The 27,694-nt window shown below is 40.8% G+C and overlaps 1 protein-coding gene and 1 non-coding gene across 2 annotated transcripts in view; one reads left to right on the top strand and one right to left on the bottom strand.

Moving 5' to 3' along the window:
- Positions 1-27,694, top strand: part of LOC145409063 (uncharacterized) — a 328,905-nt gene that overhangs the window by 17,244 nt on the left and 283,967 nt on the right. The gene's annotated exons all lie outside the window — the stretch shown is intronic.
- On the bottom strand, positions 25,994-26,112 carry LOC145409140 (5S ribosomal RNA). Its single transcript, XR_013899063.1, has one exon. It is a non-coding gene; the product is annotated as a 5S ribosomal RNA (ribosomal RNA).

Below are 27,694 nucleotides of genomic sequence, written 5' to 3'. Positions count from 1 at the left end.
TGACAATGAGGAAATGCTGGTGACTGATGATGAGCAATGTGATGAGCTCATAGCATTTTGTATGAAACAGTTGCAAGAAAGCCATCCTCGAGATGATTATCGAGAGTTGCTAGAACTGTCCATTATTGTCTTGTGTGGTGTACCGCCCCGTGGAACACGGTTTCAGTGCCCTGGTGCTTGCTGCCATACTAGATGGATGGCTAGAGGTACCATACATACAGTATCAAAGTCTATCTTTTCCATCATCAGACAAGCACCACACTGAAGCAAGGTCGAGGATTGAAGTGGTTTGTTGTGTTCATCAAGAAGCAACACCTGAAATCATGGTTCATGGCAACAAAATCAGCAATTGCTCCAGCAAACGATCTGAGGCTTCTCCAGGAATTGGCACTTTATCCTAATTGGGACATCTCACAAGGCTGCTTGAAAGCATTTGGTTGTCACTTGTGGTATTTGTCAGGGGAATTAGACGGATTGGCCTTTTTTGATCCAAATGTTGACACTAAAGAGAAGTGAAAAATGGTGAAGATTTTTAATGAAGTAGGAAGTAAAGAACAACTAAAGAGAGCAACAGTTGAACTTGAGGCAACAGCACTAATCAGAAAACAACTTCACGTTTTGTGACCAGTAACGCCAAGAAGATCTTCACACTAGTTGACCTTCCTCATTTATTCCTAGAATTCGATCCATCCACATGGGAAAGTAGTGAGAATTACAAGGAAGCTGAGCGCATCACCCAGGGGCTACAGGTAACAAATGACTTTACGGAGGGAGGAGTAGCACTGATTCAAGTGTTAAATACAGTGTTCACCAAGGACGAAGATCAATGGCAATTTGTTCTCCAGGTCGTTGGTCAGCACAGGCAAGTGTATCCAGATGCGAAGAAGGCTACAGTTGGTAGATATTACAAACCATAAAATTATGCAACAATGAGTGGGAGTTGGGTTCCCATGATACCCTCCCCCCAGAGAGTGGCCATCACTCAGCAAAGAGGTGGACCAAGGTATCCCATTGGCATATCACAATTACGCCACAACAGTATAGCCTTGCACATGATGCGGCAGAGTTAAAATTATCTAATAAGCATGGAGATTTGCATACATAACTTTTTAATCAATAGGAACGAAGTCCCGCAGCAGCTAAAGCAAAATTTTCAAGCTGAAAATGAAGGACCACCCTATATATATATATATATATATATATATATATATATATATATATATATATATATATATGTGTGTGTGTGTGTGTGTGTGTGTGTGTGTGTGTGTGTGTAGCCTTTCCTCATACTTCGACGGAGGTATGTTCCGCCAAAACTGCGTGAAGTGTGAAACATCAAAGTATGAAGTTAATTGTTTATGTGAAAAATTAAAAGTGTTCTGGAGGGACAGCTAGATTACCCACCCAACCTTTCTATAAAAAATTTCTCAAACACAAGAAATACCTAACAAAATGAACTGAAGAATATTTTTTAGGTTACATTACAGTGTAATTAGGGTCAAACTGGGTGATAATAACAGGTAATATATATATATATATATATATATATATATATATATATATATATATATATATATATATATATATATATATATATATATATATATATATATATATATATATATGCAAGTACACAGTTTATTGAAAAATTGACAAAAAAAGAAAAGAAAATGCAGGGGTTAGGTGAGAATGTTCTTGCGGGGCATGTGAAGTTCTGTACTGGGTGGATGAGGGTTAGTGACTAGGTGTGTGCATGCGTGTGTTTGCATGTGCGTGTGCTTGTGTGTGTGTTCTTACATAATTGTTCTTACCTATTTGTGTCTTTTCAGGAATGAATCAGGCTCGTACTGTCCCTTGTCTTAAACCATATTTATCGTACATATCCTTAAATTTATGAATTGTTTTGGCACACACTATTTCATTCGGTAGTGCATTCCACTATTCAATTGCTGTATTTGGGAAACTAAATTTCCTTACGTCTTTATCGCCTCTCTTTTTATGCAGTTTTTTGCAGTGTCCTCTTGCTGACGCATCCCCATAGGTTATGTAATCATTTATGTCTATTTTCTCCTCCCCTGATATGCATTTATATAGCATAATCATGTCTCCTCGTTTCCTTTTCTCCTGTAGTGTTGGCAGATTCAGTTTTTCTAGTCTTTCTTTGTAGCTTAGATCCCTTAAGCTTGGTACCCATCTTGTAGCGGCCCTTTGAACTTTTTCAATCTTATCTATGTGTGTTTTGAGATGAGGACTCCAGACTGTTGATGCATATTCCAGGGTTGGTCTGGTAAATGATGTTATTATCTTTCTCAACATGTCTTCATTTATGTGTGTGAATGATTTTCTCATATATGCAAGCCGTGTATACATGTTCCATACCTTCTCACTGTTGTGGTCAGCTGGAGATAGTCTGTTATTAATAATCACACCTAGGTCCTTCTCTCTTCCTGATGTGTGTAGGGTTTTATTTCCTACCTTATAATCCCAATCAGGTCTTTTTCCACTTTTACCAAACTTGATTACATGACACTTGTCCACATTGAATTCCATTTGCCATGTATTGCTCCATTCATGAAGTTTATTTAATTCTTCTTGTATCACTTCACAAGAGTTTACATCAGTAATTGTCCAGTGTATTTATGCATCATCAGCAAACATATTTAGATAGCTTTCAATTCCAATGATGCTGTCTATATCATTTATATATACTAAAAACATGATTGGTGCCAGCACTGAGCCCTGTGGAACTCCGCTAGTCACTTCCCTCCATGATGAGTAATTTCCCCTTAGTACTGTTCTCATTTCTCTTTGTTTGAGAAAATCTTGCATCCAACAATACAGTTTGCCTCAGATTCCTCCTTGATGGTACAGTTTCCATAAAAGTCTTTGATGCAGTACTCTGTCAAATGCTTTCTTGAAATCTAAGTAGATACTGTCCACCCATCCTTCTCTTTTCTGTTATGTTTCTGTTACTCTATCATAGTAGCTCAACAGATTACTAACACTGGATTTTCCTTTTCTGAAACCAAACTGTCTTTCTGTTATCATATTGTGTTCTTCTAGATGATTTCCCAAACTTTTCTTATAAGCTTTTCTAATACCTTGCTTACAACACTTGTTAGTGATACTGGTCGGTAGTTATGTGGATTTTGTCTATTCCCTTTCTTGAATAAGGGAACAATGTTTGCTTTCTTCCAAATATCAGGTAGTTTACCTTGTCACAAGGATTCCTTGAAAATTAAAGATAATGGTTTACTTAACTCCTTTGCACATTCACGTAGCACCCAACATGAAATTTCATCAGGACCATTTGCTTTTGCTTTGTCTAACTTGCTTAACTCTTCCTGTATTTCTTTTTCAGATATTTGTATATCTGGTAATATGTGTGGGCATGCATGTTCCATATAATCCCTCTCAAAATTAGTTTCTCCTGTAAAAACTGATTGGAAATTCTTATTTAAGCCTAGTGCTTCACAAATATCCTTCTCTTGAGTATAGGTGATCCCCTTATCCGTAATGGATTGTATTTTATCTTTTACTTCGATTTTGCTTCTGATGTAGCTGTAAAATAGCTTCGGTTGATCACTACTTTTGTTTATGATATCCTCCTCAAACTGTTTTTGGGCTTCCCTCCTTATTCTTGTATAATCGTTTCTTGCCTGTTTGTAGTTGTTATATACCCTTTCACTATTGTGTCTTCTGTATCTATTCCACAGTAAATCTCTTTTTTCTTTAGATTTTTTACCATTTGTATTAAACCATGTATACATATACATATATATATATATATAGATAGATATATAAATATATATATATTTGTATATATATATATATATAGATAGATAGATAGATAGATAGATAGATAGACAGACAGATATAGATATAGATAGATAGAGAGAGAGAGAGCATTTCTAAATTTCTGCGATATAAACACAGTATCCTGACGAGTGAAGAATACGTTTATTGAAGGCTTATAAGTTAAGGAAGACATAAGTTCAGAAAATGATGAGCTATAAAACAGGAGTACAAAGATTATACCAGATCAAAAGACTTTGTTGGTGTAAAAGCACTCTAGATTAAAAACGCTAATGGAACCAATGGGGTGTACATGAGAGAGAGAGAGAGAGAGAGAGAGAGAGAGAGAAATGTGATTCACATAACGCCGTTTGAACATGCTTTTTCATGGCTGCATAAGTGTAATATTTTATAAAATTTTACGCAGCACATTATATAAGCACTTTTTGAATAAAGCTCAGAACTAAATCCTATACACTGCATGACAGGTCTTTAAAGCAGACAATCAAATTTTTCTAAGGTCGAGTCTTCTGAAATGCGGCATGTACCTGTCGAATTTACATCCGTTATTTAACTAGATTTTTGGCAGGAGAGAGGCAGGGAGAGAAACAAGCTTCGTTCATAGATCAGATCGATACGAATATCGAATATGATATATTTCAGGTGAGAACCGGATATCCTGCCACTGCACCTCAGGTTCCGAAGGTAATCAGCCAATAATCTTTATATTATCACTTGACCTCAGTCTGCCACATATACGTCTTCAGCTTTGAGTATTGAAAGAAAAGTATAAGTTGGACATGCCGCTAGAATTATCTATCTATCTATCTATCTATCTATCTCCCATTGGATCCCAGAGTTGCTGGGCTAGGCATTGCATGGGGAGGGTACTAAGCGTACCACCCTTCACCTATCGGCTCATAGTCGCGAAGCTCATAGGTCCCTTCCCGGGGGTTCCCTACTTTATTAAGATTTGAAAATTCTCAGTTCTGTCCAATACTCTGGACACTGGGCTCCAATGGGATATATATATATATATATATATATATATATATATATATATATATATATATATATATATATATATATATATATTTATATTTATATATATATACTGGTAGATAGATAAGTAGATAGATAGGAACATAGATAGGCGACAGACAGGCAGAGCTATGTATAGATGGATAAACAGACAGATCGGTAGATTGCAAAATTACACGACTCTGTTTGCTCCCTTTGTTCCCACAACACCCACACACCCACCCACCAATGTCAACACCCCTCTTAGGTAACACCCTCTAGGCTAACACATCCATCCCATTGTGCAAACTGACCCACCAGCATAATCTAAGAAAAGTGTGTAGTGGTTACCCTCGACATTGTTGTCTCACATATTTGTTGCACCATCAGGAATATAGTGGGCTGGGTGCAGACATTGAAGGTAAAAATTGCTATTCGTCATTCTCTAGTGCCATCATTTAAGCATGAAAACCAAGACCTCCTTCCTTGGATTATATATATATATATATATATATATATATATATATATATATATATATCTCCGATCCTTACTCCCACTCTCACACTGTCACCTCTCCATTTAGTCACAGTTGTTCCACATATGTCCACTTTTGCTCCCTCAAACACCTGGACATCTCTCTCTCTCTCTCTCTTTCACCTCATCAGTCGCACCCCTTACATTCCACGTCGCAATCCGTACAATGTTCTTTATTCGTCTTCAGTCATCACCTGTTGGTCATTCCTGGTCTGAGGCTCCTTGTTTGTATTTATAGTTAGTTGTTTTCCGGGGAGGGGCACTAACCCTCTGCCAACCCACTTGCTGTCAGGTAGGGAATATATACGTGTTGGTTGGTTATAAGGTTTCCACCCAGTGTTGTAAGTAGTTTCCTGGTTTACAGGATATATATATATATATATATATATATATATATATATATATATATATATATATATATATATATATATATATATATATAATCTAACAGGGGTATCCAGCATTGCTGGGAGAATGTGGCCAACACTCTAATCCTTTTTGTTCTAGTTCAATCCTTCTTACTCCAGAAATATATACCATGTCCCTGTTATGCTTTTGAAGAGGGATTATAAGAGGTCCAGAAACTTCTATTTCAGCTTTTGCAGACTAACACACAGTCTTTCTGTGCACTTACTTCCTATTACCGGTGACCTCAAATGACCTCCAACTGGTGACATCAAATGACCTCTAACAGGTGACCTAAAATGATCTCAGAGATCAACCTCACATAGCTTATGTCCGAACTGGAGACCATGTGAGTGTCAATGCCAAAAATTGGACTGCTGGGTCCGGTCGTCCGAGCGTGTATTACCAGTGACCTCAAATGACCTGCAACCAGTGACTTTAAATGACCTCAGAGGTCAACCTCACATAACCTATGTCCGAAATGGATGTCATTTAAGTCTCCATGCTATAAATTGGGCTGCTGGATCCAGTCATTGGAGCATGTATAACCAGTGACCGCAAATGACCTCCAATCAGTGACCTCAATTGACCTCGGTGGTCAACCTCATATAGCCTATGTCCTAACTGTAGGTTACATGAGTCTACATGCCAAAAATTGGGATGCAGGGGTTCCCGGCGTTGCCCGGGCCACAGGCGAACACTTTACCGGTCACCTCAAATGACCCAGATCTGAATTTTGACCCTCCTAAAACCTTCCTTAGGTCACCCTGATTTAGAATATATAAGGGTCTGGGGGTCTCTGGCCCCTGGTTTTGGGGTGATTGAAGGACAAACAAACAAAGAAACAACACAGCTCTTATATATATAAATATATATATATATATATATATATATATATAAATATATATATAAAAACATATATATATATATAGATAGATAGATAGATAGATAGATATAGATATAGATAGATTGATAGATAGATAGATAGATTTGGGTGGCCTAAAAATACAAATAACAGAACATTATGAAAAACACGAGTTGCTTCTGTTCCCTTTTATTAATCAAACGAGCCTGCTAAATTTCAGTTCTCTGGCTTAATACTTAGAGGTCGCTACTGTTTCCACTGTTTGTTACCATTACATTATTGTAGTACACGACGGACGACGTTTAACACTGAACATAAAAACATGAGTTTTTGTCACTAATGTTAAAATATACAGTAAGCACATAAGCATTAAATTCATTTCATCACAGTAAATCCTAGTATTATTTAGTGGAACACTATTCAAAGAAAGTTCCTTCAAACAGCACAGAATGTCATGCTGATGCTGCCTCATGATGGTCAAGACGTACAGTCTCTCATACTTCATGAGGGTCAAATTGAAATTTGTCACAAGAGAAATTGCTATTTCAGCGCTGTCAGTGACAATCGTCATCTTATCACAGGCCACTTTGAACAGTTTGTGGATGGGGTCTTCATTCCATTCCAAGGGCATCTTCTGCAAAAGTCGGTCAGCTTCTTTATCTCCACCTGGAAAGAGGGCTGCAAAAATGCTCAAGGTCTTGGCTGTCATGAACACACTCAGTGGCGGCCGAGGAGAAAAGTTCTTGACTTCAATTCGTTCCAGAGCTTTTTTCTTTGGAGGCCTCTTCAGGTTCTGAATCATAGCATTCTTCTTTGAAAAGTCGATCCGTTCATCGAATAAGGCCAAGCTGATTATCGACTGTGAAACATACCAGAGATGCTGCTTCCAAGCTGCAAGAGCTGTCCTGGTGAGGCTTCACTCAGGTAGGCCACTCTGGAGATGGCACATGAAGTCAAGGTCGTTTTGCTGAGCATATCTGGCAATCGGTTCAGTATTTGACATAGCTGAGTGCAACAAACAGTCCGACACTGTGCATCGCATGCATTTCCTGAACAGTAAGCTTAAACTGAGCCCGGAACAGGTAGCCTATATCTTCTACTTCCTATGTTGAAGAAGAAAGGGGTAATCAGTCTTTGATGAATCGACTGTCTGAGTCATATCTTCCCTGTCTCTATCAGATTTTTCCTCTTTCTTGTGCTCAATCTCCATTTGCCTGTGTTTCACCTCACAGGATTTCTGGAGCAGGTGGTTGACTCCTGCCACTGCTGATTGCAAGCAATCTTCCTACTGACTTTGAAAGCCCTGTCATCCTCGTTTGTGATCTGCATTTGGGCATTTCGCTTAGAGATGTCAAACAGTTCTTCAAGGTCTCCAAAAAAGGTGTCCTCCTTCATTCGACATGACTCTGAGTCCTTCAGTCGATTTTTCTTCAGCTTTTCATACTGCTCGACTAGCCCCAGAAGCTTCTTTTTCCAGTAGCAGACGGTCGATGTCAGAACAGTGGCTGAACTCTAGAAACAAAGAACAGTGTCAATAACTGCAAATGCACTGTCAGACTTGATTTTCTTCAGGATTACTTGGTCGTAAAAGAATTGCCTGAGCACTTGACCCGTAGATGGTAGTTGACAACCAGTGATCATCTCCTCTGGATGGCCGATCAACCAGACAGAAGCATTGCTTCATGTAGTGGCTGTACTGTAGCCATATCACCTGAAACAGAAACACACCTCGAAATAGAGGAAAGCCTGAAAGTTAGGCTGTACAAAAAACAACACACACACACACACACACACACACACACACACACACACACACACACACACACACAGTTTGTCCTGACGAGCGAGTAACGAAAAATGCACAATTTCACATTTGCACCACAGACTGGGGCGAGGCCGCATGTGTGTATTAATAAACTCATGGCCAACCCCTCTAGAGCATTCAGTATTTTTCTCAAACCGTGTAGAACCTTCAACAACATTCCAGAATTTTCTAGAATCGTTGCTAACCGTCTAGACCCTTCTGGAACATTCTACAAACAATATTTCTCAAAAACTGTCTATACCCTCTTAGAAGTTCACATTTAGAGCGACCTGTAAACGTTGTCAGATCGGCCTAATACTCTTACATTATTCATGCATTGAATCTGATTGAGGGCATCTTGTGTCTGACTCAATGTGCATTATATAAAATTTCGGTATACAACCATGGAGCACCCCCCAAAAAAATATATATATATATATATATATATATATATATATATATATATATATATATATATATATATATATATATATATATATTGTGGTAGGTGGGGGTCCTCACCATCCACTCACTTGATGTAGTGCTGCTCTCGGGTGTCTGCCCTTTCCTCTCCTCCATCCTTCTTTCCATCCATCCACTTCTGTCTTTTTTTCCTTCATTCTTTCCTCTTTCTTCTGCCTGCCGGTGACTTTGCACTCCCTCTTGTGTCTTTCTTTCCTTCATTCTTTCCTCTTCCTTCTGCCTATGGGTGACTCTACACCGAATGACAAGCCAAATGGTTTCCTATACACCAGGAAACCATTTACTACGCTGGGTGGTAACCATATAACCAATTTTTAATGTCTGGTGGTGTGGGTAATAACGGTGCTCCAATCGGATTAAGCGGGTGAAGATTTATATCCAAGGGGTGGTTGGGGTTTATTGCTCACGTAATGCCACTCAGGGATGAGTGAGGCTGGTCACTCTCATCTTAAATGCCAGGATCAACTTGCCTAGGCCCGGGCTCCTACGCTCCTCATGGGGCAACGTAGGATTAGATGATGAATATATATATATATATATATATATATATATATATATATATATATATATATATATATATATATATATATATATCATCTCATGTCATCAGCCGTATCAGCCGTTTCAGTGTCCACTGTAGGACCAGCCAGTGTATCTCTACCAAGTGGCTTAGGCTGTCTGGTAGAGATTGTATGTAGGGTGAGAAGTGCTTGTAGGTAAGTGTAACTGTTGTGTTGGAGTGGCTTTGGATGTGTGTATAGTCTGTGAACCAAATATAATCGGCTTGCGCAAGCAGACTGAGTGCAAACATACTTTACAGTATGCGACACTGGTTCAACCACAGCACCCCTTGCGTCCGCCAATGCAGTACGTGGCCTGAAGAATGCTCCCAAAGTTTATTACCCTGACTGGGCGCAAACCCTCTTTCTTCAGTGGACGAAAACTCACACTTTACCACAGTACCACAGAGGCTACATATATATATATATATATATATATATATATATATATATATATATATACAGTGGTAAATTGTGCGTTTTCGTACAGAGAAGAACGAGGGTTCGTGTCCCGTCAGGGTAAAAAACTTTGGAAGCGTTCTGGCTACGTACTGCTTTGGCAGACATAAGGGGTGTTGTGGTTGAACCAGTTTCGCATACTATAAAGTATACTTGCACCCAGTCGGCTTACAGGGGCCGATTTCACTTGGTTCACAGACTACACGCACATCCAAAGCCACTCCAACACAACAGTTACACTAACAGGCACTTCTCACCCTACATACAATCTCTACCAGACAGCCTAAGCCATTTGGTAAAGATACATTGGCTGTATCGTCCCCCCTTCGGTCGGGATAGGCCGGTCCTGCAGTGAACACTGAAACGACTGATGACGATGACCATGACGACATATACTGTATATATCTATATATCTATATCTATATCTATCTATCTATTTGTCTATCTATCTATATATACCGGTATATATATATATATATATATATATATATATATATATATATATATATATATATATATATATATGTGAGTGTGTGTGTGTGTGTGTGTGTGTGTGTGTGTGTGTATGTTAAATGATCTGAACATACACAATCTCAAAGTATCGCTAAAGATGAACCAGACTAAAACTAGAGTAATGTTTAATCCACATACACCAAAGGGCATCATCAGAATAAGTAAAGAAATTCTTGAAGAAGGCGTGGACTACAGTTACTCGGGGCAGAAACAAATATGAACGAAAGATCATGATAGCAAAATAAAAAGATGCATTACAATTGGATGCAAAGCTTTCGGTAAGCATAGAGTCATTAGGAAAAGTATCTTGTCAAAATGTATGATATGAAAAGGATGCAATAAATATATAATTCCTGCTATTACGAACTGTTGTGAGACTTGGAAACTTTCAAAATCGATTGAAAACAGACTCTTTGGTTCTCAGAGAGCTATGGAAAAGTCAGTGTTGGGAATACTTTTAATGGACAGGAAAAGACAAGCTTGGGTGAGATGGCAGACTAAAGTCTAAGACATTATAGATGTTATAAAAGAACAGAAATGGAGGTGGGCAGGCCATAGAGTAAGAATCAGGGACAACCGATGGAGCAAAGGGCTCACTGACTGAACACCAAGAGATTGTAAGCATAGCAGAAAAAAGCCAGACAGGAGATGAAGAGATGAGATAGAAAATTTGCAGGTAAAATGTTGCAAAGATTGGCTCAGTCAAGGAATTCGTGGAGAAGGTTGGGGGAGACCTTTGTTTGTCTGTGGACTTGTAATGACTCGTAATGATGATATAAGGGCTGTGAGTGGACGATGTGGAGTGCTGTCAGATCATATGATTGTGGTATGCAAGATCAAGCTGAGAGGAGTGAGGTGGACCAGGAGAGAGAAGAGCAGTCAGGGAGAAAGACTGAAAGTTGAGAAGCTGAGGATCAAAGAAATGGCAGATGATTAGAGGACCATAGTAGAGGAGGAGTTAGAATCAGTGAACTGGAATGAAATGGATCTGAACAGCCTGTGGAATGCATATAGGGATTGCTTAGTTAGGAATGCTGAAGTGGTGTGTGGTGTGGCAAGAGTAACAACAAAGAAGAAAGGTAAAGCATGGTGGGATGAGGAGGTAAAGAGAGCGGTGGACGAAAAGAGGAGGAAGAGGCTAAAATGGCTACAGGACAGGGGTTCAGTTGACATAAGAACTGAATATGTTGAGAGCAAGAAGCACGTAATGAGACTAGAGAAGAGGAAAAAGGAGGAGGTAAATGAGGATCTAGGAAGAAAAATGAATGCGAACTACTCTGAAAACGGTAAGTTATTCTGGAAAGAGGTGCGGAAATGTAGAAGTGAAAGTGGAAAAAAATGTGATGGTGTGAAGGATGTAGGGGAGGAAGTAAGGAACAGATGGAAGGAATATTTCGAAAGCCTGATGAATGGGAGTAGAGAGAGCAGAGAGGCTGTTAACATGATTGGTTTGGGGTGTGTGCAGAGAAGGAATTCATTACTAGGAAACGTGAAGTTCGCATAGGTGAAGAGTGCTGTGAACCGGCTGAAAAATGGGAAAGCAGCTGGGGTTGATGAGGTGTATGCAGAGATGATTAAGTAGAGGAGAGAGTGAATGAAGTGCTTGTTGGAGATATGTAAGAAGGCATGGATGAGTGAAACTGTGCCTGCAGAGTGGAAAAAGGCTGTGATTGTACTTCTCTACAATAATAAAGGTGAGCGAAGTGAGTGCAAGAATTATCGTGGCATAAGTTTATTGAGTGTGGTAGGGAAAGTATATGGAAGAATTATTATAAATAAAGTAAGAGAGATATCAGAAGTCCTAGTGAGTGATGAACAGGATGGCTTTAGGAGTTGCAGAGGATGTGTGGTCCAAATATTTGCAGTGAGACAGATAGTAGAGAAGGCTTGTGAGAAGGACCATAAGGTGTTTATGGCATTCATGGATCTGGAAAAAGCATATGACAAAGTGGACAGAGGGGGATTGTGGAAAGTTTTGCACATGTACGGTGTAGAGGGTAAGCTGCTATGTGCCGTCAAGAGTTTTTATGATGGTAGTGAAGCATGTGTAAGGGTTAATGGGCATCTAAATGAATGGTTCACGATCGGTGAGGGCGTGTGACAGGGTTGTGTGATGTCCCCATGGTTGTTCAATATATATATGGATGGGGTGATGAGAGAAGTAAAAACACGAGTAATGGAGAGAAGAATGGCGTTGGTAATGAATGGTGGTGGATGGAACATCTCAAATTTGTTGTATGCTGATGATGCAGTACTGCTTGCAAGTACCAGACAAGGACTGGTTAGGCTAGTGCAGAGTTTTGCTGATGTGTGAACGCCATGCCTTGAGAGTAAATGTAGAAAAGAGTAAAGTGATGGTTATTGAGAGAGAAAATGACCCCCAGTGCGATATAACAATGAGTGGAGAGAGACTGGAATTGGTGAGAGAGTTCAAATACCTGGGTACAGTGATAGAAAAGAGAAAATGTGCAAAAGAAGTTGAAAGTAGAGTGACACAAGGAAGAAAAGTAGCTGGTGCAATGAAGGCCTTGATAAGAAACAGAGGCTTGAGTGTTGCAGCTGCACGAGGCCTACATGAAGAAGTGTTAGTGCCAGCTTTAACATATGGATGTGAAACTATGGTGTGGCATGAAAATGAAAAGTCAAGAGTAAGAGCAGTGGAGACTGGACTGCTGAGGAATATATGTGGAGTACAGAGAGTGAATAGGATGCGAAATAATGTCATTCGTGAAAGATGTGGAGTGAGGAAGTCAGTGGACACCAGAATCTAAGAGGGTGTACTGAGATGGTATGGTCATGTGGAACGAATGGATAACAATAGAGTGGTGAAAAAGGTATATCTGAGCGAATTCGAAGGAGAGACGAGGCGAGGTAGGCCAAGAAGAAGGTGGAGAGATATGGTGAATGAATGTGTGACGAAGAGAGGTTTGGAAGTTGGTAAAGCTAGGGAACTGACAGGAGATCGAGCTGGCTAGATGAATGTTGTGAGGAGAAGTGCATGATCAGGGATGTTTGGCACCCCTTTTTAACGTGGCAGCGTCTGGATTGACTCTATCAGATACGAGTATGTGTAACTACAGAACGTGGTGAATGTTTTTGGTGTATCCGATAGAGGCAGGATTCCGGGGGCTTGAATGATGGGTGAGTGGCAACGTGGCCCATTGGATTGGGCAAATTTGGGCTGTCTGGACATTGCTACTCATCACTCTGCCTTAGGGTGGGAAAGGAGGTCCGGATGATGATGATGTTGATGATATATATATATATATATATATATATATATATATATATATATATATATATATATATATATATATGTTGATTATAAATATTTAGAAACTGTTAAAATCTGCCACCTCAATCTTGTTCACTTTTAATTATTGCTTTTTAATGAAGAAGATGGAATTAGTATTTCTTCAAGTCTAAGACCAGTTGTTGCCAATACTTTTCTGCATGACCGAATGAAATTTTCACTTATTATGAACAGACCACATTTCTTACAATAGGACAAGCTTTTCGAACTGGAAGTGATATGTTCTGTCTACCATAGTCATTCTCCAGAAAAGGTCTCCCCTAAACTAAAAAATGATGAGGATGCGGCCTGTTGAATGTACACGGAAATTCTTTGGAGCGAAGAGGATACTAAGTGTATGAGATCGTTCATATCAACGTTTTCAGAATGTGACAGATTTTCTGATCCTTTTACTTATGGCCTAATTTAACCCCTTCACTACGATGAAGGGTTAAGTACAATTTTATTGCTTCCTCTAAATGATTTTCAATTGGTTAGGAGATTCTCCAAGGGTTAGATACAACTTTTATTATAAGGTTGTGATAGACACGAAGAAATACTTTAGAAAACATGTAGAACCGTAGTACTGTACATTACCCACTTCCAGACATCATTCCGAAGACGAATATAAGTGTCTAAACGTGCAGTCTTGAGCAAAAGTTCGCTGACAATCCCATGTCAGCATTGTGTTGTACCTCCCATATTTGTATTTTCCCCCTGAACATTAGAGAGCATCATTCATTCTTATTCGTATGCTCGAATTGTGTATTTCATGCTGCTGTCGCACTAAAACATTTCATATAAACCTTTTCATCTCCAGGCAGGCAGGGAAGTGTCGGAGAACTTTTGCTTATGGGTGTACGTGAGAATACCTAAAACATCACAATAACGAAGTCTAATGTGAAAAGAACCATCTTTCTGATGTTCCGATGGAAGTACTATTGCACATAGGCCTATGTGATAATCGCTTTGTCAGTTCGTGCATATTACTCTTTAATCAGTCCTTCAGCAAAAAAACTATTCAATCTAGGAAGAATCGGAATAATAATACTAGCTGTAACTCCAGGCTCCGTTTTATGTGAACCCGCTGGAATGCAGGTTGAAGTTTCTGTTTTCCTGAAGTCCACTATCCTCATTTCAGGGAATGGGGAAGTAACGGAGAATCGTTTGTAGAAGCAGGTAGTTCCATGCTTGTATCAGTGCCACCACATGAATGATCTCTCTCTTTCTGTATATATATATATATATATATATATATATATATATATATATATATATATATATATATATATATATATATATATATATCTCATCTCACCAGCCGTTTGAGTGTCCACTCAGGACCGGCCTATCCCGACCGAAGTGGGGACGATACAGCCACTGTATCTCTACCAAGTGGCTTAGGCTGTCTGGTAGAGATTGTATGTAGGGTGAGAAGTGCTTGTAAGTGTAATTGTGGTGTTGGAGTGGCTTTGGATGTGTGTGTAGTCTGTGAACCAAGTGTAATCGGCCCGTGCAAGCCGACTGAGTGCAAGCATACTTTATAGTATGCGACATTGGTTCAACCACGGCACCCCTTATGCCCGCCAAGCAGTACATGGCCAGAAAAACGCTCCCAAAGTTTATTACCCTGGCGGGGCGCGAACCCTCGTTCTTCAGTGTATGAAAACGCACACTTTAACACTGAGGCCCCCATATATATATATATATATATATATATATATATATATGAACAACTCTCATTGAAGTTTCATCTCCAAATCTGAAGAAAATCGTCTGAGGTATTTAGGAATAACAAATATCTTCAGACTGAAGAGGTTAATTAATTAGCCATCAGACGATTTTTTTTTTTTTTTATTGAGGACGGATTTCTTGTGAATTATGTCAAAACCCTCCAGTTTGACGGTTTTGTCAAATGAATAATGCTTTCCCGAGTCATCAAGAATAAACAGCATAATTTCCATCCTTGGCTGTACCCTAAAGGCTGGATTGTGAAAAAAAGAAACAGAATATGAATTCAAGCCCTTGAATCCGGTGACGTGTGGTAGGTGAAGGCGCCCACCATTTCGTCACCAGTGTAGCGCCTCCTTTAGGTCCTGCACTAAATGACACATCAAATGGAAACCCTTTCTTATGTTGGGTGGTAACCATGTAACCAAATAATGTCTGATCATCCAGTGGGTTGAGACTAACCGGGTGTTTATAATGGTTTACTATCAAAGGAGTGGTTCTGAATTATTGCTAACGTTTTGCCACTAATGGGAGAGCGAAGCTGGTCACCCTCGCCTTAACTGCCAGGAATGAATAGCATAACCACGAGACCCTGCGTTCCTTATGGGGCAAGAAAAGATTGGATGATGAATGAAGGATTGAATCCAGTGAAGTTTTTTTTTTTTTTTCAGTTTCATCGTGCCACCAACAGACGATTTTGTTTAGTATAAGGGAGGTTTGTCGCAGCAGCAGCAGCAGCAGCAGTAGTAGCAGTAGTAGTAGTAGTAGTAGTAGTAGTAGTAAATGTAGTTGCAACCCCAGGCTCATCTGAATGTATAACCATTGGATTGGAGGCTGAGAGTGCCATCCTCCTGCAGCCCACCGTCCTCCTTTAACGGGGGTAGGGAGGAAGCTGATGGACATTTGTATAGCCGGTAAACAGAGTCAGCCTGTGATATTGGTGACACCACATGAAGGTGCCCCTCTCCTGCACCTGAAATGGTTTTTGAAGGTTATATCTAACCAGCTCAGTTACTGTATATACTAAAAAAAAAATAAGTCTCTCTCAAGCTGAAGATAATCGTGTGATGGCAGCATGGATGAATTATAAAGTACTTTATCGTAGTAAAGGGATTAAGAAATATAGGTGAGAGATTGCAACCTTCACTGACTCTTGTTAGAGGTTTGTGGTCCATTGCTTGGTTCTCCATTGTGCAGGTCAGACTGGTAGACTCAAGTTTTGTTTCCCTCTTTTTCCTGTACATTCAGCATTATAAAAAAGGGTCTAGATATTAAACGATTATTATGAAATGAATTCTAAGGAATGGTTGGGACATTATCAAAATTGACTGTTTCATTCCGTTCAGCCTGAGGATTTATTCCAGACTATTATACTTAATGTACCTGAAACAGCAAACAGCGAAAGGTTAATTTAGAGTATAACCTCTCATGTTTTCTAAAAAGAAAAAATCTGAGTTGCGTAACAAACTGTATAACAAGCAAGAATATAACACGAAGGACGTCATCGAGGTGAAGGATATATGATCTTGGTGTTACCAGTTCACTTGAATGAAAGCCCTACCCTTTTTGTGGATAGTGGAGGGATGAGGGAGACCAAGGAAGAAATGGAGGGATAAGATGAAGAGATTATAATGAGGGAGAGCTGTGCGAGTGTGAGAGAGTGCAGTTTCATGGCAAAGGACAGAGTGATATGGAGGTGATTCTGTTGTGACTAACCTTTCCTAGAGATTAAGGCGTCTGGATATATATATATATATATATATATATATATATATATATATATATATATATATATATATATATTGGGGGCGCCCACCATCCACTCACTCGATGTAGTACTGTTCTCGGCTGTCTACCCTTTCCTTTCCTCTCGCCGTTCCTTCTTCTTCTTCTGTCATTCTTTACTTCATTCTTTCCTCGTCCTTCTGCCTACAGGTGACTTTACACTCCCTCTTTTGTCTTTCTTTCCTTCATTCTTTCCTCTTCCTTCTGCCTATGGGTGACTCTATGCTGAGTGACAAGCCTAATGGTTTCCTGTACACTAGGAAATCATTTACTACTCTGGGTGGTAACCATATAACCAAATTATGGCGCCTGGTGGTTTAGCGGGTAATTACAGCGCTCCAATCGGATTGAGCCGGAGAAGGTTTATATCCAAGGGATTGTTGGGGTCATTGCTCATGTAATGCCACTCAGGGATGAGTGAGGCTCGTCACTCTCATCTTAAATGCCAGGACCAAATTGCAAAGCCCCGGGCTTCTACGCTCCTCATGGTGCAACGTAGAATTGGATGATGGATATATATATATATATATATATATATATATATATATATATATATATATATATATATGATGAGAGATGAGATTTGGTTTTACGCCAGGTATCCCCGAAGGGCTAAGGCGTTGCCCCTGGGTAGAAGACTTTAGATTGGAGCATGTAGCATTTTTTGACCTGATGCCCTTCCTGATGTCTACCAATGACCCTTTGGGTGGATTCGATACTCCGACCCTTCGGTCAGAGCGGAGGCTCTAACCCACTGAGCCACGGCAGATATATATATATATATATATAGAATGAAAAAATGATATATATATATATATATATATATATATATATATATATATATATATATATAACCTCTGTGGTAGAGTGTGCGTTTTCTTACATGGGAGAATCAGGGTTCGCGCCCCACCAGGGTAATAAACTTTGGGAGTGTTCACTCGGCCACGTACTGCTTTGGAGGACATAAGGGGTGCTGTGGTTGAGCCAGTGTCGCATACTATAAAATATACTTGCACTCAGTAGGCTTACGCAGGCCGACTACACTTTGTTTACAGACTATATACACATCCAATGCCACTCCAACATTACAGTCACATTTACAAGCACTTCTCACCCTACATACAATCTCTACCAGACAGCGTAAGCCACTTGATAGAGGTACATTGGCTGTATAGTCCCCACTTCGGTCAGGATAGGCCAGTCCTGCAGTGGATACTCAAACGGCTGATGATGATTGGTAGAGAGAGAGAGAGAGAGAGAGAGAGAGAGAGAGAGAGAGAGAGAGAGAGACTCGATAGTTTAATCCGAAGTACCGTACACTTAGTCTGCAGCCGTGAGGTCCCACTTTTGATTCCTCGGCTAGTCATGAGATCTGCGGTCAAGGTTTTCTTTACCCCAGGCTGTTTGTATCTGGAACTGAAACATGCGTTTAATTCCTAACCAGTATGGCTGTATAGTTCCTGATGACCATGTGGCCAAAAATGGTCCACTGCATAATTTATCCAGGACATAGGTTCTAGTAGCTCCATGACGGTTAGAATGTGGACCATGTTGATATAGCATATTTTGCTCAAAATTAGTCGTAGAATCTGGATTCTCGTTCCAGTGTTTGTGCATCAAATCCTGGAACACCGTGTCCATGGTTAATATTCACCTCTCCCAGCAATATACTGGCCAGATATGTTGGATTAGGTCTCAGCACTGTGTACCCTCTCCTAGCATTTACTTCCTACTCACCTAAATTTTCTACCCCCTCCTGCCTGGTCAAAATTTTAGCCACACAGGAAGCTGCGTAACATCTATTCCTGAGCGATTTACTTTCCATATTTCTCTCCAACTGACTCGTCTGTGTTGTTTACCTCTTTTTGATATCGACATACTTAGCATCATTGACATACAAGAGAATAAGAATGTGTAAGGTGGAGAACAAATCCCCAAGTAAAAAGTGCAACGAAGACTACTGTGTCTCTTAGAATACAAGCCTGCTATATTTCTTCGAGTGTTTTGTCAATTGACCACTTGCCAGACTTGGGTTACAAGGAAATTGAAAATATCGACACTGACAGTTTTCGTAGCATCAGCATAAATCGCGTTTGAAATTGGCAAATATCGTTTGCGAAAATAGCTTTGAAACGACCTCAGGTACTTGCTGAACAGTATCATGCATGCACTTAACCGTAAAAAAGAAAACGCAATAACGAAGACCACCCATCTCTTCACGGTGTTCGAGAAATTGCTAATTATTTTCGTATATTACGGCTAAATCGCAGCATAACATTATTCAGCAAGGGTCTGATACTTTGTCAAGGCCATTTCTACACGATATTTATCTGTTTCAAACACAATTTATGTTGGTATTACGAAAGATGTCAGTGCCGATATCTTCAACTTCCTAAGATCCCAAAACCATCAAGTGGTCAATTACTCTCATTCTGTGGAGCTCCGGTGCAGTAGTGTTGAAACAGGAAAGCACGGCATGGGCAGATGCTCCTGGGGTGCAGGGGTATTGATCTGGACTCGTGCAGTACAGCGAGGGCCGGTGTGGTGCTGCTGCTGCTGCTGATTCTGTGGTGGCGGTTGTGGTGCTGGTGGTGGTGGTGGTGGTAGTGGTGATGGTTGTGGTGGTGGTGGTGGTGTGTGTTGAAGATGGCAGTTGCGGTGGTAGTGGTGTGTGCTGAAGATGGTGGTTACGGTGGTGCTGGTGATGGTCGTTCTGATGGTGATGATGGTGGTGGTGGTGATGGTCGTTCTGATGGTGATGATGGTGGTGGTGGTGATGGTCGTTCTGATGGTGATGATGGTGGTGGTGGTGATGGTCGTTCTGATGGTGATGATGGTGGTGGTGGTGGTGGTCGTCGTTCTGATTGTGATGGTGGTGGTGGTGGAAGTGGTCGTTCTGATGGTGATGATGGCGGTGGTGGTGGTGGTCGTTCTAATGGTGATGATGGTGGTGGTCGTTCTGATGGTGATGATAACGGTGGTGGTGATGGTCGTTCTGATGGTGATGATGGCGGTGGTGATGGTGGTGGTCGTTCTGATGGTGATGATGGTGGTGGTGGTGGTGGTCGTTCTGATGGTGACGATGGTGGTGGTGGTGGTGGTGGTGGTCGTTCTGATGGTGATGATGGTGTTGGTGATGGCCGTTCTGATGATGGTGGTGGTGTTGGTGGTAATGGCGGTAGTGGTGGTGGTGGTTGTGGTAATGGCGGTAGAGGTGGTGGTGGTGGTAATGGTAGTAATGGTGGTTGTGGTGGTGCAGGTGAAGGCAATGGTGGTGATGGTGGCGTACGTGGTGGTGGTGGTGCTGTGCTATTTGTCCTTAGTTTGGCCCAAATTTTCGTCCTTGTGCAGATTAATTCACGTACGGTAGCTGAATGGCAGAAAGAGACAATATTGCAGCTCTACATCCTTTCCATAGCACTTTTCATAACTGGCAACCTATTCCATTGCTATTCTCTGGTGTCAGCTCTGCGTTACAGATGGATAGAAGGCAGTTTTAGGCCAGATTAAAGAAATATGAATGTAATGATGACGGTGATGGTGATGGTGATGGTCCGTCGGTGGTGATGGGAGTCACACTCGAAAAAGATCTCAGCCAATTGAGAAAAGGTCTTCATATAAGCTAACGAACCTCACAGATGGTTTGACAGTTGTGTTTTGTTACATTAATATTCACTCAGGTTTAGTTGTGAAGCTTTTCATAGCTATAGAACGAAATTAAACATATATGCAAAAGATTTTTTCCACCACTTAATTCTTTCAGTCCAATGGTGTTTTTGCATATTGTCTCATTGATACTTACAGATGATTTCAGTCTCTATCAGTGACAGGATTAATGAAAACAGTTATTTTATCCATCCATCTCGAAATGTTTACCTTAGGTAAGTAGCATCGTCAGAAAATAGCTTTCAATTTGGGATATGTCCCTAATAGTAAAGAGGTTAATGAAAGCTATTATCTTACCCCTACAGTTCGAAAAGCCTCTCTTAAGATAAATGAAGGTCGTCTGAGAACACAAAAATAAAAATGAAAATAGGACATAGGACTAAAAGGGGTAAACTGAGAGTTTATAAGTAGTAATGGGCCCAGGTGCTTGTGACGTCCTGCCCTTACACTCGGGTGGATTAAGGCGTTGTGATAGTGACACCGAAAGATTCCAAATATATATATATATATATATATATATATATATATATATATATATATATATATATATATATATATATATATATATATATATATATATATACGTGTGTGTGTGTGTGTGTGTACGTAACTTTTGAATCCTTTAGCCTCAGGACCTCTATTATATTTCATTTTTTCCCCTTTCATGCGACCTTCTTAATTTGTTATTCAGGAAAGACTTTTCCAACTCAGTTGTTTAGATATGGCAATTGCAATTTTCGTGAATACGCATTCTTTCCACATACAAATACAATCTTTCAGGAGGCAGTGAGATTAATATAAAAAAATACTTTTTCGAAATATAAGTACAGTGTTAATACTGGGGATCAGTTTTTTACCTGAGCCGTAAATACAGGGAGGTGTATTGGTCCTTATTAAACCCTACTGTCTGCACATCCGATATAATAATACTGGCAGTCAGATGCTTACAAACTCTCCTGTTCCCCTGCCTGCCATGGAGATACATGGGATCCTTATTTAGAGCAACACCAAACATACAACTCTGAGATGTTCTAGCAGTGTATTATTATTATTATTATTATTATTATTATTATTATTGGTGGACATCTGTGCTGGTAAGGGGTTGGCAATAGCCAACACCTACTTTCGTCATAAGATGATCCACCGGTATACATGGAGAGTAATAAGGAGGATGGATGGTGAACTTGTTGAGCGAAAGGCAATGATAGACTACGTGTGTGTGGATGAGCGAATGAGAAGACAAGTGTTGGATGCAAGGGTGTGGAGAGGGTGGGGGAATGGAGTCTCGGACCATCACTTAGTGATGGCCAAGGTAGAGCTGCAAAGAAAGTGGCTGAGGAGACGAAGGGGAAGACAGGAGGAAGCAGCTCCTGTGAGAAGAGTGGAGAAATTGCAAGATAGTGAGAAAATGACAGAGTATAAGAGCACAGTGGAAGAAAGATTGGGAAGGTATGAGCTAGAGCAGATGGAAGGGGTGGAAGACGTATGTAAGATATTCACGGAAGAGATAAGCACAGCGTGTAAGGCGGTTTGTGGAGTGAGGAGGAGATGCAAGGGTGTGCAAGGGACACCATGGTGGAATGATGAAGTGAAACGAGCTGTGGAACAAAAGAAGAAGGCATATGGTGAATGGTTGGCGAGTAGAGGTAGGGGAGAAGATGAGAGAGAGAAGAGAGAGGTATATGTGAGCAGGAGAAGGGAGGTTAAGAGACTGGTGAAGGAGAGTAAGAAGAAAGTGGATGAAGAGTTTGGGAGGAATCTGAGTGTGAAATGGAGGGAGAGTAAGAAATTGTTTTGGAAGGAGGTAAAGAAAGTAAGGCAGTGTGAAAGGGGAAATAGTAGGGGAGTGAAAGATAGGAATAATAGATTGCTGGTGGAGAAGAGAGAGAAATTGAGGAGATGGAAGGAGCACTTTGAGGATTTGTTGAATGTAGAGAGTGAGAGCAGTGTGAGTATAAGTGGTTGGGGAATGGCTGGGAGAAGAAGAGATGAGAGGAGGGAGGAAGAGATCAGTAGGTCGGAAGTAGTGGAAGCGATGAAGAAGATTAAGCTGGGAAAGGCCCCAGGAATTGATGGAGTGTGTGGTGAAATGCTTAGGTATGGGGGTGAGATTGTTGTGGAGTGGATATGGAAGTTGTGTAGATTGGCTTGGGAAGAGGGAAGGGTTCCAGAGGACTGGAAATCAGGTATAATTGTTCCTCTGTACAAAGGAAAAGGGGAGAGAGAAGTATGTGGTAACCATAGGGGTATTTGCCTTCTTAGTGTGACTGCTAAAATATATGGTAGAATACTCATTGATAGGGTTAGGCATATGACAGAGGAGCTAGTTGGAGAAGAACAAGGGGGATTTAGGAAGGGAAAAGGGTGTGTAGATCAGATATTTGTTATAAGATGTTTAGTGGAGAAGTATCTAGAGAAGGGAAGGAAAGTGTATGCTGCCTTCATGGACTTGGAGAAAGCTTATGACAGAATAGATAGGCAAGGTATGTGGAAGGCATTAAGAATATATGGAGTGGAGGGGAAATTGTTGAGTGCTGTGAAGAGTATGTACGAGGGAGCTAGGGCTACGGTGCGAGTGGATGGTGAGCTGAGTGAGTTCTTTGATCTCAATGTGGGACTGAAACAGGGGTGTGTGATGTCTCCATGGCTGTTTAATATATATATGGATGGGGTTGTAAAGGAGGTGCAAGGTAGGGCAGTGGATGTGGGGGTGGCCCTAATGAATGAGGGTGAGATTTGGAAGCTTCCGGTGTTGCTGTTTGCTGATGATATAGTATTGTTGAGTGAAGATGAATGGGAGTTGCAAGGTTTGGTGAATGAATTTGGGACAGTGTGTAGGAGGAGGAAGCTGAAAGTTAATGTAAACAAAAGTAAAGTTATGGTGTTTGAGAGGAATGAAGTCACAGAGTGTGCAGTGAGGTTGGATGGTGAGAATATGGAGAATGTGAGTGCATTCAAGTACTTGGGTAATGTGATGAGTAAGGATGGAATTTTGGGGGATGAAGTACGTGAAAGGGTACAGCAGGGAAGGAAGGTTGTTGGTACACTGAAAGCAGTGATGAGAAATAGGGAGGTGAGTATGGAAGTAAAGAAGTCACTGCATGATGGTATTGTGATCCCTACCCTGACGTATGGAAGCGAGGCGTGGACCTTGCAAGAGGGGAACAAGTCAAGAGTGAGAGCAGTGGAAATGAGTTACTTGAGAGGAGCATGTGGAGTGACGTGGAAGGACAGGTTGACGAATGAAGAAGTGAAGGAACGTTGTGGGGTAGATGTGGATGTGGTTGAAAAGATTAGGAGAAATACACTGAGGTGGTTTGGACATGTGGAGAGAATGGAGAATGAAAGACTGACTAAGAGGGTGTATGTAGGTGAGGTGGAGGGAGGGAGAGGGAGGGGTAGACCGAGGATGAGGTGGAGGGATGGAGTTGAGAGGTATCTGAGGGAGGGGGGGGTGAGTTGGGGGGAGGGGAGACAAATGGTGGGTGACAGAGTGACTTGGAGGCGTTTTGCCTGCGGCCACCCTTTGCGGGATTAGGGCGTCGGGCTATAGATAGATAGATAGATAGATTATTATTATTATTATTTCAACTGAGAGAACAAGAGACTGGGGACCCAAACTTATTATGGTAAGTCATAAAGCACATGATAAACTAGACAGCACTAAAAAAGTGCATACCTCCCCCCAGCACCATTGCCATTAAAATGGATCAGGATCCAGATCCGTGAAGATACTGTGTGGAATACATAGGATCCGGATCCGGCCCCAAATTTAATCAATTGTTCCATGCCCCATGCCCCACTCTTCCACAAAATTTTATTGAAATTCATTGAAAACTTTTAGCGCGGGATACATAAGACCCGGATCCAGATCCTCACCAAAATTTAATTTCTTTCGTGGCCCATTGCCAACCCTTCCACAAAACTTCATTGAAATTCATTGAAAACTTTTAGAGGCATCATCTGGACAAACCAACCAACCAACAGACAAACATGGGTAAATACATAACCTTCTCCAGCTTCGTTGGCGGAGATAATGAAATGAAATGTTTACCCTACCTGTATTGTTACTGACTGTACTCTTTAAGGTAAGATACAGGCTGATCCCATTAAACAATTGCAGGAGTTCCGTAACCGAACGTCAGGAATTTAGAGCTTCCTTATGTCTTCACGCACTTACCATGACAAATTTTGTAATGCTTCTGTGCATAGGGTCTGTACTAATATTGCTGCAGCTCAATGAAATAATTTTAGATTGACAGACTTCGTGTGTGAAGGCAGTGTGCGAAATTGGTGATGCAGAATTCAAAAATAAAGCAGAACATGTCAGAATTATGAAGAGTATGCCCTGTGAAATGGGTCATACAATCATTCACACTCTACTCAATCCTCCAGAGTCGTTGCTTTCCCTCACGGGCCTACCATCAGAACATTTTAAAAATTAAATGTACGTTACATGCACGTGATAGGCAGACTTAATCCCCCGGTAAAAAATAAATAAACAAATAAATAAATAAATAAAAAGCTGTGCCAAACCCTTGTCATATGCCCCTCCTTAAATAATACCTCATACAAGAAATTCGATCCCCCTGCCAGTTCCTTAGCCTTTTCTTAACTTTCATGGTGCTTTCCTTGATACGAGGTCTAATTGACTCTCAACGAGTATCTGGCAGCAGAGGAAAGAGCCCATCAGCAGAAGCAGAAGGAAGGAGGGTTAAGTCAGCACTAAAGCTCAGCTGGGATGGTTGGAAGTGGCGTGTCGGCTCCCCTGAGGCTGCTATTCCGCCTCTCATTTCCCGGCTGGCGGAAGTTACCAACATTTTATTGGCTGTGAGCGAGGAGCGGAGATGAGAGTGTCAGATACCCCCTGGCCACAGTCTTCTTCCCCTCCTCCTACTCTCTGTTCACCTCCGTTCCTCACTATAATTCGTACACCAAAAGCGTGGCGGAGATTTTCTTTATTTTCATTCATTCATTGCCAGACGCCATGTATCCCAAACGGGGTGGCCAAGGGCTCAGAGTTAATTGTTTTACAGGGAGGGGCACTAATCCTCCACCAACCCCACTTGACACGTAGGGATGCCAACAGCATCTGGTGTTCCCAGGCGGTCACCCATCCAAGTACTAACCAGACCCAACGTTGCTTAACTTCGCTGATCGGACGTGAAGTGGTGTACTCAACGTGGTATGGCCGTTTAATATCTAAAATATCAATTCTGCCTATAAACAGAATACAGGTATCGTGTATTCATTATTTATTATTCATGTGTAAGTGAAGAATACTATATCCTGAGTGTAACTGTGTACATTTATACTGAAGGCTAACTCTGTGTTTTCAATAATATTTTTTGTAGTTCATTGTTCGAGTAAACAATACTACGGCTCTACGTCCATTCCATAGCACTTGCTCGTGGTTAGCATCATATTCTAGTGTTAATGTGCAATACTACTGCTCTTCATTGAATCCACAGCACTTGTTTGTGACCAGCATCATATTCTGGTCTTAATATGCAATACCAGGACTCTGTATCCTTTCCATAACACTCTTCGTGACTAGAATTGTGTTTGTTAGAAGAGAGCGAGGTCAGCAGGCCAAGTGATGTTTACGTTCAGCTGAGAAATGAGCTGCCGGACATGACTCGGCCCGGCCCGACACGACACGGCCAGATCGCACTGGTTTTCAGAGGCTAATATCTTTTCTACCATGCGAGGTAGCGAAGAGATTCTTTTAGCAAGGAGTAGATACATTCAATAAATTTTGTTTTTAGCTATATATATACTCATGAGACCAAAGAAACCCTTTGGAATCCCAGCTCTCCTAGGGAAAGCACCCAGGCTTCAGTAGACATGCTGTACCGTGAAATCGAATTTTAAAAGATTTCCTGTAGTAACATTGCTTTCCTGCATGATTTCTAACAATTAAATATCGGATAATTACGCTTATAATTTAACATGAACGTTTTTCTATGTTTAGGGAGTGAAATTAGCAAGGGTAATAGCCCCATTTCTGGTTTTATCATTCGATCAATAGCCAAGCATTTACTAACGCAGTTCGTTAACACGGCAAGTGGGGAGCATTGCGCGTGATAACTGCTATGGCACCTTGCTATATGCACATCCCGAGAGAAAACGTGAGAGAGAGGAAACGTGAGAAAGTAAATATTATAGCTCAGTTATTATTCTGTCATTGTTCGACTACCTCACCAGAAATGCTGAAAGTTTACACCAATATGAAATTATGATGATAGGCGTATGTACGAACGCTCGCTCGAGCGTTACGTGCTCACCAAACGGACTTTACTGGTAGTATTAATGCTAGCAACAGACTTGCGCTCTATATCCAATATTATTCATGGATGGTGGTGGAACACCATCATTCACTCGCTTGATGTAGTACTGCCTACTTCTTCCTTCATTTTTGTCCCTTTGTTTTTTTGTTTTTTTTTGTCTGTCCTCCTCTCTTCCTATTTCTCTCATCTTTCCTGTCACTTTTTAAAACTCCTTTTTCCTTTTCAGGAAGCTTTACATTGAGTGACAAGCCAAATGGTTTCCTGTAAGCCAGAAACCATTTACAAAGCTGGGTGATAACCATATAACAAACACACATGTGTTACCTACGTGTCAGCAAGTGGGTTGGCGGAGGGTTAGCCCCCTCCCCGTAAAACCACTAACTCAAAGACAAACGGCAACGCCTTACAGGATTATGACGTCTGGCTGTAGACAGATATAGATAAATTAATCATAATTCTAAGGTTGATGTACAGCACTACTTCTCAGATTT

This window comes from Coenobita brevimanus, chromosome 79 (assembly GCF_032717465.1).
Source record: "Coenobita brevimanus isolate Jiangsu-jjx chromosome 79, ASM3271746v2, whole genome shotgun sequence".
Lineage (NCBI taxonomy): Eukaryota > Metazoa > Arthropoda > Malacostraca > Decapoda > Coenobitidae > Coenobita > Coenobita brevimanus.
Note: the sequence above shows the minus strand (reverse complement) of the source record. Positions and strands in the feature narration are given on the sequence as shown.